General features: G+C 43.8%; 1 protein-coding gene across 3 annotated transcripts in view; it reads left to right on the forward strand.

Moving 5' to 3' along the window:
• Nucleotides 1–17729, forward strand: part of LOC109874408 (netrin receptor UNC5D-like) — a 317100-nt gene that overhangs the window by 170738 nt on the left and 128633 nt on the right. The gene's annotated exons all lie outside the window — the stretch shown is intronic.

Raw genomic sequence — 17729 nt, forward strand, 5'->3', positions numbered from 1 at the left:
AGAGAGAGAGAGAGAGGGGGGAATAAAGAGACAGAGAGAGAGAGAGAGAGGAATAAAGAGAGAGGGGAATAAAGAGACAGAGAGAGAGAGAGAGAGAGAGAGGGGGGGGAATAAAGAGAGAGGGGAATAAAGAGAGAGAGAGAGCGAGAGGGGAATAAAGAGACAGAGAGGAAGAAAGAGACAGAGACAGAGAGAGAGAGGAAGAAAGAAGAGACAGAGAGGAAGAAAGAGACAGAGAAAGAGAGAGAGAGAGCGAGAGGGGAATAAAGAGACAGAGAGGAAGAAAGAGAGAGAGGGGAATAAAGAGAGAGAGAGGGGAATAAGAGATAAAGAGAGAGAGGAAGAAAGAGAGAGGGGGATAAAGAGAGAGAGAGGAAGAAAGAGAGGGGAATAAAGAGACAGAGAGGAAGAAAGAGAGAGAGAGAGAGGAATAAAGAGATAGAGAGAGAGAGGAAGAAAGAGAGAGGGAAATAAAGATACAGAGAGAGAGAGGGGGGAATAAAGAGAGAGAGAGAGAGAGAGAGTGGGTGAGAGGCCTATGTCTCGTTACCATAGTAAATACACTGCATTTCCTCAGCAGCACCTAAGAAACTAGCTACCACTTTTATCTCATTTAGTACCTGGCCCTCATCCTCTTGCTCCTCCTCCTCCTCTTCCTGCCTTTCATCATCTTCACAAAGAACAAGATCCCTCGCTTTGTTTCAGCACCAGAGTGGAGGGATGTACTTTATAATACAGGATACGGCCCCACAAATGCATTAGCCTCTTTCTAAAGAGAGTGGTGGTGGGAGGCATTTTTCTCCCTACAGAGCTACTCACAAATAGTTAAATAGCTCCTCCATATAAAAGACATCCCCGGGTGGATTGTTTGTGTGCCCGGCTCCATATCTGGAAATTAACATAGAGACCACTCAACCACAGATCTCTTTGCAGGGGAATATGTTGCACATGGTGACTGTAGAGAAGGCTGAAGCAGAGACAGAGAGAGGTAGAGGGTCCAACGTTACTTTTGAGAATATGTGTTCTGATATTCAGATGTAAACACTCTGGGGAGGCTGCTGAGAGGAGTCACAGAGGCATAAAAAGGAAAGGAGAGAAGGAGGAATGGAGGGCTGAGTGAGTCATTAGAGCTTACTACATGCCCAGAGAGAGAGGAAAGAGTGGTACAATTAGTTAGAGAGAGAGGGGGGTAGAGAAAGGTAAAAGAGAAGTAGAGAAAGAGGTAAAAGTGATGTAAAAGAAGAGAGAAAGAGTTGGCGAGAGGGGCGATAAAAAGAGTGTCAGAGAGAGGCAGAGACATAAATGTGGGTGATTTACAGAACGAGGTGGGGAGAGAAAGAAAGAAAGATGAGATGGAGGGAGAGACGTAAAGAGGCCGAGTCAGGGCTACAGTGTAGAGGAGGCGTCAGCGTCAAGGGTGTCTCAATGAGAACACATAAAACACTCCCTCATTCTGTCTGCTGTCAGCACTCAGACACTCGCCCACAAATAGGGGAGTGACACACACAGAGACACGTACACACACACACACAAGCAGGAATACACTGATGTTTGAAATAGGAACACCACAAATCATCAAAGTGCATACTGACTGTATGAGATACAGTATATCTGTTGGTACCCCTGCTACGCTGTTATTAACATACACTTTATACAGATACAGTATATCTGTTACATACACTTTAATATAAAGTATGGTGCTATAGTAGACAGTCAAGCTGGCAGGGGAGAACAACCCAACTGAGGGAGTAGAAACACAAAGGCCAAGTCCCCTTTTAAAGTCCACAGTTAGAGGTGTCCCATTGCCTGTACTGTATGTCAAAGAGGACCTGAGTTGTGCGCCTTTCACTCAGGTTCCACTTATGAAGGTTGAGGACAGAGGATTGTGTGAGCAGGCAGCACAGTGCATGTGTGTGAGTGTCGCTGCCAGGGAGAGGAAAAGGTCAATGAGGCTGCTGAAGTGACATACTCAGGCCCAATAGCCCTAATTGACATGTTAGAGGGGAGAATGGAGACGTGGAACATAACTTCTTATTAAACACATCCTAGTGATGACAGGGAAAGGTGCGTGCATGCGTGCGTGTGTTAGAGCTGGTGCGATATGAATAATTAACTATTTTGCTGGACAGTTACTTTACATTAGTGGCATGGCACTGATTTACATTTTTTCCCTAGTGCCAAGTAAGACGACTGAGATGGTAGCCTATGATTCAAAAGGTAACATATTTGATCTAACATATCCAGGGAATGCACACTTGATATTTTGATATGGAACCTGTCAGAATAGGATCCAGAATGATCCGATTCTTTGGGGGCTCTTCAGAGAATTTGCTGACATCTTTGTGCATATTGGCCTGTAGGCTACATTACTTATATTATATTATATTATTACTCCCCACCTGAGGAAGTGGGATCTCAAAACACTTAGCTAGATTGCTAACTCTAAATATGATATCATTGGTACAGTATATAGCCATGTAGGCTAATTGATGAATCTATCCGCTCCGCGGGAGCATCAAAGACCATACTACAGCCTACTTGGGTTGTAAAGTGGTGCCATTAACTCAATATTAAGAGGTAAGAAATCAATTATATACAAACAGAAAGCTGTGAGCTTCCTCTCTGTACCTATAACATTAGTTGCATTTAAAACGGTATTTTTCCTGCAATTCCATTTTGAGCAACGGTCATAATGTTTGTGCTTCTCAGATCTCTTCCTCCTCTGTGCGCACAGTGGGGAGAGGGAGTGAAAAGGGCTCACACAGCAGCCGAGAGTGAAAAAGGGACAGGCAGATATTTTCATAGCAGGAATCAACATAATGCATAATGGTTTTAGAATAATCTACAGGATCATTGTGTAGCAAAATTACAGAAAATTAACCACATGTATGACATGTTGGTGTAGGTCATGTTGTACAGTGTTGTACAGTGTACTTTTTCAATACTAGAACATGAAAACGGTTCAGTACTATAATTTTTGTTACTTTCGGTACTTGTGTAAAATGTCTAACGTCATATACAGATTGGGAGCTTCGAGTCTGTCTAGTTATGTCTGAATCTTCTCAAGGGGGCAGTAGCTAGTCAGGCTACTTGCACATGCAGGTGACACACTGCGAGCCACTTTTAAGAAGCAAGTGAGGGGAGAGAGAAAATGCTGACAGCATCGCTTCTTCTAACGAAAACATCATACCTCCAAGACCGCACCTTGTTGACAAAACTGGCTGCAGAAGCGAACTAGGAAATACTTTGCTTGCAGAGCAGATGAGGGCCAGCCCTCCGAAATAGCTAAGCAAAATGTGTTACAAAGCAGTGCATTGCAAGGGAGGTTTAGTTCCAAAATGACAAACTATTTTACACATGACATTTGCATTGTAATGTTAGTCTACAAGAAACGAAATGTGAATTATTTTTTAGTGACAATGACATGAACACCCATTCAGTATGACATTCATGTCAGCATTATATTATGATTAGAGCCCAAAAGTCATTTGAAATGCATTCATAACAATATTAGACCCAGACCCAGACCCAGATGCAGACTCCCGAGAAGGTGGAGTGGCCAATGAGACGGTGCTGCTAGCAGCTGGGTTACTGAGGGGCTGTGGGGTTACCACCGTGGTAGGCTGCCTCCCAGACAACCTGCGGAATTTCTCCAGCAAACTGTCCAATGCCCGGTCGTGGCGTTCCGCCAACGTTTGGAACCCCTCTATAAGGCCACGAAGCAGTTCCTCGTGCCTACCGATGGTGGCTCCTTGGGAGGAGATGGCGTCACGCAGCTGGCCTGGGTCTGCTGGGTCAGTCATGGCCAGTTCATACTATCAGGTTTGAAGGTAAGACCCAGATGCAGACTGTGTCGGAGTAAAAACATAAATATTACAGCAACAGGGCAGGCAAACGACAGGTCAAGTAAGGCAGGGGCCGATAACCAGAGTAGTGGGGGAAAGGTACAGGACGGCAGGCAGGCTCAGGGGAAGGCAGAGTGGTCAGGCTCAGAGACAGCACAGGCAGGGGTCAAATCCATGAGGGCGAGAAAAAATTAGACTGGGGAAGAGCTGAGACAAAAAACGCTGGTTGACTTGGCAAACAAGACGAACTGGCAACAGACAAACAGGTATAAATACACAGGGGATGATGGAGAAGATGGGCGACACCTGGAGGGGGGTGGAGACAATCACAAGGATAGGTGAAACAGATCAGGGTGTGACAAATATATTTATACTACTACGCGTTTGCATGGGCTTGCTAGCAGTAGCAAGCGAGCAGCCCTGGGTGGAGCATTGCACCCTGGGAAGTGAAATGCACTCTGGGATTTGTAGTATGCAGTGTTAAATCCATTGTATTTCTATGGTGTGTAGACTATTGCAATATACACTCAGTGTACAAACATCGTAATATTGAGTTCAAATCAAATCCAATTTTATTAGTCACATGCGCCGAATACAATACACCTTACAGTGAAATGCTTACTTACAAGCCCCTAACGAACATATGGATAAGAATAAGTCAGGATGCTCTCGATGGTGCAGCTGTAGAACCTTTTGAGGATCTGAGGACCCATGACAAATCTTTTCAGTCTCCTGAGGGGGAAGAGGTTTTGTTGTGCCCTCTTCACGGCTGTCTTGGTGAGCTTGGACCATGTTAGTTCGTTGGTGATGTGGACACCAAGCAACTTGAGGCTCAACCTGCTCCACTGCAGCCCTGTCGATGAGAATGGGGGTGTGCTCCGTCTTCCTGTAGTCCACAATCATCTCCTTTGTCTTGATCACGTTGAGGGAGAGGTTGTTGTCCAGGCACCACAAGCCCAGGTCTCTGACCTCCTCTGTATAGGCTGTCTCGTCATTGTCGGTGATCAGGCCTACCACTGTTGTGTCATCGGCAAACTTAATGATGGTGTTGGAGTCGTACCTGGCCGTGCAGTCGTGGGTGAACAGGGAGTACAGGAGGGGATTGAGGACGCACACCTGATACAGTGAATTATAAGTTAAATAATCTGTCTGTAAACAATTGTTGGAAAAATGACTTGTGTCATACACAAAGTAGATGTCCTAACCGACTTGCCAAAACTATAGTTTGTTAACAAGACATTTGTGGGGTGGTTGAAAAATACGTTTTAATGACTCCAACTTAAGTGTAAGTAAACTTTCCGACTTCAACTGTACGTGTGAACTCATGTCCATTTATCTAAGCTGAACTCATGTCCATTTATCTAAGCTGTACTCATGTCCATTTATCTAAGCTGTACTCATGTCCATTTATCTAAGCTGTACTCATGTCCATTTATCTAAGCTGTACTCATGTCCATTTATCTAAGCTGTACTCATGTCCATTTATCTAAGCTGTACTCATGTCCATTTATCTAAGCTGTACTCATGTCCATTTATCTAAGCTGTACTCATGTCCATTTATCTAAGCTGTACTCATGTCCATTTATCTAAGCTGTACTCATGTCCATTTATCTAAGCTGTACTCATGTCCATTTATCTAAGCTGTACTCATGTCCATTTATCTAAGCTGTACTCATGTCCATTTATCTAAGCTGTACTCATGTCCATTTATCTAAGCTGTACTCATGTCCATTTATCTAAGCTGCACTCATGTCCATTTATCTAACCTGTACTCATGTCCATTTATCTAAGCTGTACTCATGTCCATTTATCTAAGCTGTACTCATGTCCATTTATCTAAGCTGTACTCATGTCCATTTATCTAAGCTGTACTCATGTCCATTTATCTAAGCTGTACTCATGTCCATTTATCTAAGCTGTACTCATGTCCATTTATCTAAGCTGTACTCATGTCCATTTATCTAAGCTGTACTCATGTCCATTTATCTAAGCTGTACTCATGTCCATTTATCTAAGCTGTACTCATGTCCATTTATCTAAGCTGAACTCATGTCCATTTATCTAAGCTGTACTCATGTCCATTTATCTAAGCTGTACTCATGTCCATTTATCTAAGCTGTACTCATGTCCATTTATCTAAGCTGTACTCATGTCCATTTATCTAAGCTGTACTCATGTCCATTTATCTAAGCTGTACTCATGTCCATTTATCTAAGCTGTACTCATGTCCATTTATCTAAGCTGTACTCATGTCCATTTATCTAAGCTGTACTCATGTCCATTTATCTAAGCTGTACTCATGTCCATTTATCTAAGCTGTACTCATGTCCATTTATCTAAGCTGTACTCATGTCCATTTATCTAAGCTGAACTCATGTCCATTTATCTAAGCTGAACTCATGTCCATTTATCTAAGCTGTACTCATGTCCATTTATCTAAGCTGTACTCATGTCCATTTATCTAAGCTGTACTCATGTCCATTTATCTAAGCTGTACTCATGTCCATTTATCTAAGCTGTACTCATGTCCATTTATCTAAGCTGCACTCATGTCCATTTAACTAAGCTGCACTCATGTCCATTTATCTAAGCTGTACTCATGTCCATTTATCTAAGCTGTACTCATGTCCATGTATCTAAGCTGTACTCATGTCCATTTATCTAAGCTGTACTCATGTCCATTTATCTAAGCTGCACTCATGTCCATTTATCTAAGCTGTACTCATGTCCATTTATCTAAGCTGTACTCATGTCCATTTATCTAAGCTGTACTCATGTCCATTTATCTAAGCTGTACTCATGTCCATTTATCTAAGCTGTACTCATGTCCATTTATCTAAGCTGTACTCATGTCCATTTATCTAAGCTGTACTCATGTCCATTTATCTAAGCTGAACTCATGTCCATTTATCTAAGCTGTACTCATGTCCATTTATCTAAGCTGTACTCATGTCCATTTATCTAAGCTGTACTCATGTCCATTTATCTAAGCTGTACTCATGTCCATTTATCTAAGCTGTACTCATGTCCATTTATCTAAGCTGTACTCATGTCCATTTATCTAAGCTGTACTCATGTCCATTTATCTAAGCTGTACTCATGTCCATTTATCTAAGCTGTACTCATGTCCATTTATCTAAGCTGTACTCATGTCCATTTATCTAAGCTGTACTCATGTCCATTTATCTAAGCTCACATCAAGCGCAGTTTTGTAGATATTATTTTAACATTTCCCAAACTCTAAAAACCTGTTTAGAGTAGTTTCTCTGATACTATACTTGTCATTAATATCGGTCTTCGATATTAGCTGATATTTCCTCTCTGTAGAGTACATACCGCCTAGCAGCTGCTGAATAGACAGATTCCTATTAGAAAGAAAACAATTTCCTTCACCATTTGGGCCACTGTGTTGACCATTACTCTGGTACTGCAGAGTGTAGTAATGTAAACGGTCATGTTGGGTAGTTTTCAGGGTTGTATACCAAGTCTGGAACAGTTTCGTCTTGTTATTGCTTCATACTCTTTTTTGTTAACTTGTGTTTTATGGGACTTTTAATAATGGGGAATGCATGGGAATGTGCTGTTTAAGGGGGAGTAGGTTGCTGACTAGTGTGAGCTCCAGGGGTAGCTGAGTGTGCATATAGAAGTAAATGCATCTGGGTCGGAAGGAAAACTCCAAGCTATCCCCCAAAGGTTTCTTTACGTGGTCATACATGCACACGCACACACACTCTTAAACTCTTCCCTCAAGATCCATTCTGCCAGCGTCACACACACACCGACACACAAACAACCATGTTACAGGCCATCCATCTGCTTAATGTCCTTAGGCTGTGAACATGAAGAGGGTTGAAGGAGAATTTTAGGAGACAAGGTATCATGTCCTTTTTCGTCTCAAGGGTGATTTAGTCTGTCGCCAGGCAGGAGAGGAGGGCAGGGAGAAGGAATTTGTGAGCGGACTGCCGGCGGTCTAAAGCCGATGTGTCTGATTCATGTCTGGACCTGGCCCGTCAGACTGACCTGTAGGTTGAGCCTGTAATTTAGGTTTCACTACAGCGAGAGTGGAACACACTGCCTCACACACACACACCCACACCCACATTCACACACACACTCATTGCTGAGTCCATTTCACCTCCATCAGCAGTGCCCGACACTGATCATTTAGTTAACCAATCACTCTAAATGCACTTATAAACTGACGGTGGCTATGTCTTATCTCTCAAGACAAGGAAGAAAGAAGGGAAGGAAGGGGTGTTGAGAGGAAGAAATGAAGGGGAGAGTGACGAGGGATGGCTGTTTGAGGTGTAAGTGATAGCCCGCATTGGCTAAAGAAATTGAAGGACTATTCAACGCTGGTTTGACCAATCGGAATCCACGCTTCAAGATTGTTTTGATCACGCGGACTTGGATATGTTCAGGGTAACCTCAGAGAATAATATTGACCTATACGCTGATTCGGTGAATGAGTTTATAAGGAAGTGTATAGGAGATGTTGTATCCACTGTGACTATGAAAACCTACCCTATCCAGAAATCATGGATAGATGGCAGTATTTGTGCAAAACTGAATGCGCAAACCACCGTATTTAACCATCGAAAGGTGACTGGTAATATGGCCGGATACAAACAGTGTAGTTATTCCCTCCGCAAGGCAATCATACAAGCAAAATGTCAGTATAGAGACAAACGTCTCAGAAACGAAACGTATGTTGCAGGGTCTATCACGGATTACAAAAGGAAAACCAGCCACGTCACGGATACCGACGTCTTTCTTCCAGACAAACTAAACAGCTTCTTTGCCCGCTCTGAGGATAGTACAGTGCCACCGAACCAGCCCGCTACCAAGAACTGTGGGCTCTCATTCTCCGTGGCCGACGTGAGTAAGACATTTAAACGTGTTAACCCTCGCAAGGCTGCCGGCCCAGACGGCATCTCTAGCCGCATCCTCAGAGCATGCGCAGACCAGCTGGTTGGTGTGTTTATGGACATATTCAACCGCTCCCTATCCCAGTCTGCTGTCCCCACATGCTTCAAGAAGGCCACCATTGATCCTGTACCCAAGAAGGCAAAAATAACAGCCCCGTCGATGAGAATGGGGACGTGCTCGGTGCTCCTTTTCCTGTAGTCCACAATCATCTCCGTAGTCTTGGATACGTTGAGGGATAGGTTGTTATTCTGGCACCACCCGGCCAGGTCTCTGACCTCCTCTGTATAGGCAGTCTCGTCGTTGTCGGTGATCAGGCCTACCACTGTTGTGTCGTCAGCAAACTTAATGATGGTGTTGGAGTCGTGCCTGGCCATGCAGTCGTGGGTGAACAGGGAGTACAGGAGGGGACTGAGCACGCACCCCTGGGGAGCTCCAGTGTTGAGGATCAGCGTGGCAGATGTGTTGCTACCTACCCTCACCACCTGGGGGCGGCCTGTCAGGAAGTCCAGGATCCAGTTGCAGAGGGAGGTGTTTAGTCCCTGGATCCTTAGCTCGGTGATGAGCTTTGAGGGTACTATGGTGTTGAACGCTGAGCTAAAGTCAATGAACAGCATTCTCACATAGGTTTTCCTTTTGTCCAGGTGGGAAAGGGCAGTGTGGAGTGCAATAGAGATTGCATCATCTGTGGATCTGTTTGGGCGGTATGCAAATTGGAGTGTGTCTAGGGTTTCTGGGATAATGGTGAGCCATTACCAGCCTTTCAAAGCACTTCATGGCTATGGACGTGAGTGCTACGGGTCTGTAGTCATTTAGGCAGGTTGCCTTTGTGTACTTGGGCACAGGGACTATGGTGGTCTGCTTGAAGCATGTTGGTATTACAGACTCAGTCAGGGACATGTTGAAAATGTCAGTCAAGACACCTGCCAGTTTGTCAGCACATGCCCGGAGCACACGTCCTGGTAATCCGTCTGGCCCCATTGACCTGTTTAAAGGTCTTACTCACGTCGGCCATGGAGAGCGTGATCACACATTCGTCCGGAACAGCTGATGCTCTCATGCATGCCTCAGTGTTGCTTGCCTCGAAGCGAGCATAGAAGTGATTTAGCTCATCTGGTAGGGTCAAGTTACTGGGCAGCTTGCGGCTGTGCTTCCCTTTGTTGACTGTAATAGTTTGCAAGCCCTGCCACATCCGACGAGCGTCGGAGCCGGTGTAGTATGATTCCATCTTAGCCCTGTATTGATGCTTTGCCTGTTTGTTGGTTTGTCGCAGGGCATAGCAGGATTTCTTGTAAACTTCCGGGTTAGAGTCCCGCACCTTGAAAGCGGCAGCTCTACCCTTTAGCTCAGTGCGAATGTTGCCTCTAATCCATGGCTTCTGGTTGGGGTATGTACGTACAGTCACTATGGGGACGACTTCCTCAATGCACTTATTGATAAAGCCAGTGACTGATGTGGTGTATTCCTCAATGTCATCGGAAGAATCCCGGAACATGTTCCAGTCTGTGATAGCAAAGCAGACCTGTAGTTTAGCATCTGCTTCATCTGACCATTTTTTTATAGACCGAGTCACTTGTGCTTCCTGCATTAATTTTTGCTTGTAAGCAGGAATCAGGAGGATAGAGTTGTGGTCGGATTTACCAAATGGAGGGCGAGGGAGAGCTTTGTACGCGTCTCTTTGTGTGATCTAGAATTTGTTCCCCTCTGGTTGCACATTTAACATGTTGATAGAGATTTGGTAGAACTGATTTAAGTTTCCCTGTATTAAATTCTCAGGCCACTAGGAGCGCCGCCTCTGGGTGAGTGGTTTCCTGTTTGCTTATTTCCTTATACAGTTGATTGAGTGCGGTCTTAGTGCCAGCATCTGATTGTGGTGGTAAATAAACAGCCACGAAAAGTATAGCTGAGAACTCTCTAGGCAAGTAGTGTGGCCTGCAGTTTATCACAATATACTCTAGAAATCTAGAGACTTCCATAGATTTCGTGCACCAGCTGTTATTTACAAATATGCACAGACCGCCCCCCCTCAACTTACCGGAGTGTGTTGTTCTATCCTGCCGGTGCAGCGTGTATCACGATGGCAACACCCACCCGTAGCACGTGCTCCAGCAGGTGTATCTCACTGACCATCCCTAAAGCCAACACCTCATTTGGCCGCCTTTCCTTCCAGTTCTCTGCTGCCTGTGACTGGAACGAATTGCAAAAATCGTTGAAGTTGGAGACTTTTATCTCCCTCACCAACTTTAAACATCTGCTATCTGAGCAGCTAACTGATCGCTGCAGCTGTACATAGTCCATTGTTAAATAGCCCACCCAATTTACCTACCTCATCCCCATACTGTTTTTATTTATTTTATTTTCTGCTCTTTTGCACACCAGTATCTCTACCTGTACATGACCATCTGATCATTTATCACTCCAGTGTTAATCTGCTAAATTGTAATTATTCGCCTACCTCCTCATGACTTTTGCACACAATGTATATAGACTCTTTTTTTCTTTTTTCTTTTTTTCTACTGTGTTATTGACTTGTTTATTGTTTACTCCATGTGTAACTCTGTGTTGTCTGTTCACACTGCTATGCTTTATCTTGGCCAGGTCGCAGTTGTAAATTATTTACCTGGTTAAATAAAGGTTAAATAACATTAAAAAAATATAAAATAAAATATATATATCCATGTCGTCATTCAGCCACAATTCCGTGAAGCATAGGATATTACAGTTTTTTATGTCCCGTTGGTAGGATATTCGTGATCTTACCGTGTCTAGTTTATTGTCCATTGTTTGCACGTCGGCGAGTAATATTGACGGTAACGGCAGCTTTCCTAGTTGTCTTCTGCGGACCAGACAAGGCATCCGGCTCTTCGTCCTCTGCGTCGCTTCCTTTTGCGAATAATTGGGATGTCAGGCCTGTGGGGTGTTTGGAGAATATCGTGTGAGTCATGCTTGTTGCTGTTATTGTTGAAAAAATCTTCGTCAAATCCGAGGTGAGTGATCGCTGTCCTGATATCCAGAAGCTCTTCGTCAAATCTGAGGTGAGTGATCGCTGTCCTGATATCCAGAAGCTCTTTTCTTCTGTAAGATACGGTTGCAGAAACATTATGTACAAAATCATTTACAAATATCGCAAAAAAAAACCACATAATAGCACAATTGGTTAGGAGACCGTAAAACGGCAGCTATCTCCTCCGGCGGCGTTTTCAGAACAGCAATCTTGCTGCTCCGTAGCACTCACTTCTGTCATCATGAAGTGCTTTGATAGAAGATTCAAAGATCATATCACCTCCACCGTACCTGCCACCCTAGACCCACTTCAGTTTGCATACCGCCCCAACAGGTCCACAGACGATGCAATCTCTATCACACTGCACACTGCCCTATCCCTTCTGGACAAGTGGAATACCTACGTAGATTGCTGTTCATTGACTTCATTAAGCTTGAAAGTGTGGTGTCAGAAAAACAACCACTTAATGTCAACAAAACAAAGGAGATGATCGTGGACAACAGGAGGCTGAAGAAATGTGGCTTGTCACCTAAAACCCTCACAAACCTTTACAGATGCACAATTGAGAGCATCCTGTCGGGCTGTATCCCCGCCTGGTACGGCAACTGCACCACCCACAACCGCAGGGCTCTCCAGAGGGTGGTGCGGTCTGCACAACTCATCACCGGGGGCAAACTACCTACCCTTCAGGACACCTACAACACCCGATGTCACAGGAAGGCCAAAAAGATCAATAAGGACAAAAACCACCCGAGGTCAGTACAGGTACTTCAAAGCTGGGACCGAGAGACTGAAGAACAGCTTCTATCTCAAGACCATCAGACTGTTAAACAGCAATCCCTTACTCAGAGAGGCTGATGCCTACATACAGACTTGAAGTCATTGGCCACTTTAATAAATGGATCACTAGTCGCTTTAATTATGCCACTTCAATAGTGTTTACATATCTTGCATTACTCATCTCATATGTATATACTGTATTTTATACCATCTATTGCATCTTGCCTATGCTGCTCTGTCATCGCTCATACATATATTTATATTTATATATTCCTATTCCATTCCTTTACTTAGATTTTTGTCTACTAGGTAGTTGTTGTGGTATTGTTAGATTACTTGTTAGATATTGCTGCACTGTCGGAACTAGAACCACAAGCATTTCGCTACACTCGCAATAACATCTGCTAACCATGTGTATGTGACCAATAACATTTGATTTGATTTGAAATGGTTCGGAAGATAATGCTTCGTCAAGCAGCCAACCGGCCAGGCATGAATTTAATCTTCTGCAGTCTCCTGGATTTGACCATGTCACTGGCAGATTGAAAAGCTTAAGTGGGTGTTGGGGGTGCATTCACTCGCCTGAGATCACTACAGCGCAATGCTCCTAATGGGGCCCAGATTGGCCCTAAACACTGGAGGGAAGAGACAGGATTTGAAGAACATTACAGGACGGCAGGCAGAACTGGTCCCCTCAGGACTGCTAACAATCAGGTGAAGCCACACAAACACACAAGAACCGACACACACAGTCACACATACTGTACACAGACACATCCAGACAGACATACAGTACAAACAGGTGAAGCCACATAGACAACACACAGAAATGCAGGCACATACACAAGTGCATATGTGCTCACAAACATGTTCACACCCACACACACACCCACGCGCGCGCGCGCACACAACACACACACGCGCACACACGCACACACACGCTATTGACTTTTGCATGGCTTAGTTTGGTCTCATAACACCCAAGTAGATCCTCTCAGCTCCTAGACCATCGATTTACATCTAATGAATATGCTAATATGTCTCAGGGAGCTCACGGTGGTTACCTGTGTGTGAGGAGTAAGCTTCTGATTAGGTCCGATAGATTTTAATGTGGCGTGAGGATTAAGCGTTGCTGTGATGTTTATGTGAGGGAGAAATTGCCACCTATCCCCATAAAAAAAAATTAAAAGTTGCTTTAATTAAAAGTATATATTTTTAGATTTAGCCCCTCCTCGTGTTGCATTCTGGGATGCGTCAATGTCCGGGATTAGCAGTAAGCCTGGATGTTTGGTGAATGCATTCGTTAATTGAGACACACAGGCAGACAAGCACACACTCTTAGACCCTCAGTCAATGACTGCCACATATATTTAGTTAGGCACACAGTTAATCCACAAACACACGCACACACACACATTTGTACACACTCACACACTTGTCTCTTTCTCTCAAACACACACACACATCTGACAGCCAGCAGGATGAATAAACAGGAGCCACCCAGGTGTAATTATGGTCCACCATGGACCTATGTCTCATGTTTATAAGATGAGGTTGTGGTCTCTCCTTGCCCTGCTGTAACTTTGGCACTAGGGCGCGCAGGACTACCATTAGGAAGCATATTTGTCCAAGGCCATCAAAATAATATTAATTTATAACTATTTTATGGTGATTACTTATTCCCATCTCTCATTAATACGCACAAGCACCACTTTGGAGAGCTTTGTTTATACCTTTACAGTTCATTTAAATGTGCACACACATAAGGGATATGGACTAGGGGTGATTTTTGGACCAGCCTTAGCTTTTAGAAATACGTAAAGTATCAGCATCATCCCCTACGTAAATGGTGCCATTTGTGAGGAGAGCTCTTTGGAATTCAAGGTTATTAGTAGAGAAATGGCTCAGCGTTGGAACCACAGCTAGCAGTGGGCAGACATAGTTGATGGTTCTGTCCACAGTCAATCAAGACCATGTAATGGGAGCTTTATTGCCTGTGATAGCTGGGTGTTGCAGGAGGTTCATAGCGGCTGTCACCTCTTAATTAAAGTCCAATAACATCTCTAATGAGGAGAGATCAGGGGCTTCTGTCAGCGGCCATTACTCATATGACACCCCATTTACCATATCGTGCTACTTTTGACCAGAGAGCCCTACATATATGCTATTTTAATTTGACCAGTTTCTCACAGCAGGAAAATAACCCTGCAGAAACAGGAAATGTGAATTATTATGTGGATTATAATAAAATAGATTCTCTAGTACTTTTGTATACTTTTTAGCCAAAAGTGGTCTCTGAAAATGGTGTACTAACAACAAAGCCACAGATGGGTGGTTGATATGTCTCCGCTGAATGCTTTCAAATGATACTGTCAGCTGTCACTGCTCTCTTTCATCTTGATCCCGGGGATGTGCTGGCTTTTGTGTGTGCTGGCTTTTGTTCCAGACCATCACTAACAAACCTGATTCAACTAGTCAATGGTTTGATAATTAGTTGATTAGCTTGTGTGTAAGTGCTGACCATGGTGGAGGAACAGGAAGGACTGCTTTCAGACAACTTTATTTTCTCCCTGTGTCCCTTTGTCCCTCACCTTAAACAACCTTGTGCTGAGACAAGCAAACAGCAAACCGTGACTCTTCTGCACCGCACAGGTGTTCCCCAATGGAATAGTCAGGCAGGCGGGAGACACTGAGCAATGACTGTGACTTTCTTATTTGTGTTTGTCATGGGCATTTGTGTATAGTATGTACTGCACTGCACACATAACCAGGTTACGTAAGTCGCGCCTGGAACACAGTGTGACCAAGAAGTTAAAAGGAGCATACTGTGATGCACCACAAGGCTCCCCTATGGTCATTCCACCCCACCCCCTCAACAGTCTTTACTCTGCCTCCTCCCCAATGGACATGTATATATTCATCACTGCCACAGCTATTATGATGTCTATAGTGCTATTTCTATTTCTGTTGTTTTTCTTACCATTTTCATAGTTCTATTTCACTAGTCCTGCATGTTGGAGCTCGAAGACTAAGATTTTCACTGTACCCTGCAATCCCGCCTGCAACCTATGTGACTATTAAACAATCTGATCTGAATCTCTACCCCCCTCTCTACCTCCTCCACCCTCAGGGGAAGGGGAAGGCCTGTGTGTGAAACAAGCCGAGAGCCATTTTTAACATGCCCTTGTGTCAGAGCCTGAGAAATGGGTGTAACCATCCTTGAAAGATCATACACATCTTGTTGTTGTTGTTGTTTTATCAGAGCGTACTTAATAGTTGGGGGCATCTGAGGCGATCAAGAATGAATTGGGGAAATTTTACATTAATAATGTACAGTAGAGTGAGTGGTTTCTGTTGTGGAGCTGTTTGTGATGGGGTTGACGCGAAACAGATGAATCTCAGAGTACATTTCAGGGCTGACTGGTTGTAAATTGAAACACCACATTTCTACTCCATTGGTTAGAGATGTACGATCGTAATTTGAGCCAGGTTGGTATAGCAGGAAAATAATCCTGCAGAAACAGGAAAATATCATTATTATGGGGATTATAATTAATGGACATTATTGTAGGGGTTGATACATTTGTCTTAAGGGAAGTTTTGAATTTCTAAGTGGAATTTACAAACTTCAAGTTTGAAATTTCCTGCATTGCAGGACATTTCTCCTGCAACAGAGTGACCAAATTAAGATCCTACATCTGTAATTGCTGATAAATGTAGGTGGGTTCCACTTTTTTGGTTTCAAACCTTACCACCAAAGATGCTTTAGTATGAAGATGCCTAGACACTTTTCCAATAGAAATCCCGGATCAAGAAGGTGATGTCATGGCAACGTTAGCTAGCCATGCTAATACTCAGAAACACGTAATTGGGTCTAATGGTCGTGTCGCGCTGGACTGCGCATGTGCATGCTGTCAGATCAAAGCACTGCGTTAATCTGAAGTTGTCTTTGAAGAAAATGAAAACGTGTCAGTTTGCTACTTTCACGAGGTTGAAGTAGTAACATGTATTGGCTTCAATCTAGGTCGTGCCGTTAGAAATAGAGAAAATTAACAACTAAGGAAGATTTTTTTCATTTATGTCATTGACTTCCCAAACCCCGGTCTGGTCTGACAAGCCTGCTACGCGAAGCGTTCCCGGAAGTATCGCAATGTTGGGTCTCTGGGTTTGGAAACTCTGTGGTACCACCATGTCTACAACTGTACAGCATGTGCATACTTGCTGACATAAACACTAGTTTCATTCCTCTCAATGTATCCGCTCCTCTTCCTTTAGTAAGCAAGAGGTCTGATTCCGACACGGCCTTGTGTCTCAACCCTGTGTCTCTTCTCTATTATTCATGTAGTACCCATTTAAAAGTCTTCTCAGTTTACTGTTGATGTTTTTTGGTTTGGCTAATGTCACCACCAACCACTCAGGTCAGATTACCAGACTGGTTAAAAGTAATGTTCAGAGCCCTCCACTGGGATTCAAAATGGAGGACCGGTTGCCCTGGCCCAATGTGTGCCTGCGACTACTGCTCAGCCCACACATAAAGACACGCTTGAGTGGAAATGAGAATGGATCTGCAGGGGAGAGTAGAGGTGAGATTTTTTCCATCTCTCTTGGCTTTCATGAGAAGGACTGAGAAGATGCACTGCAGATGAAAGTGGCATGTGTGAAGTATTGTGCTCTTTATTTATTCAAAGACACTGTGAAGTAGGGTATGGGGACATATAAGAGCTGGAGTATGACTGTCCTATTATTAAGTTTTAAGGTTTACTCCATCCTACTAGGTTTTGAAGTAGTAGGGATTAGAGGTCGACTGATTATGATTTTTCAACGCCGATACCGATTATTGGAGGACCAAAAAAAGCCGATACAGAATTTGGTTTAAATAATGCAAAAACAAAGTGTTGGAGAAGAAAGTAAAAGTGCAATATGTGCCATGTAAGAAAGCTAACTTTTAAGTTCCTTGCTCAGAACATGAGAACATATGAAAGCTGCAGACTAAATAACTTTTTTGCCCGCTTTGAGGACAATACAGTGCCACTGACAAGGCCTGCAACGAAAACATGCGGTCTCTCCTTCACTGCAGCCGAGGTGAGTAAGACATTTAAACGTGTTAACCCTCGCAAGGCTGCAGGCCCAGACGGCATCCCCAGCCGCGCCCTCAGAGCATGCGCAGACCAGCT

The sequence above is a fragment of the Oncorhynchus kisutch genome, linkage group LG29 (assembly GCF_002021735.2).
Source record: "Oncorhynchus kisutch isolate 150728-3 linkage group LG29, Okis_V2, whole genome shotgun sequence".
Classification (NCBI taxonomy): Eukaryota; Metazoa; Chordata; class Actinopteri; order Salmoniformes; family Salmonidae; genus Oncorhynchus; species Oncorhynchus kisutch.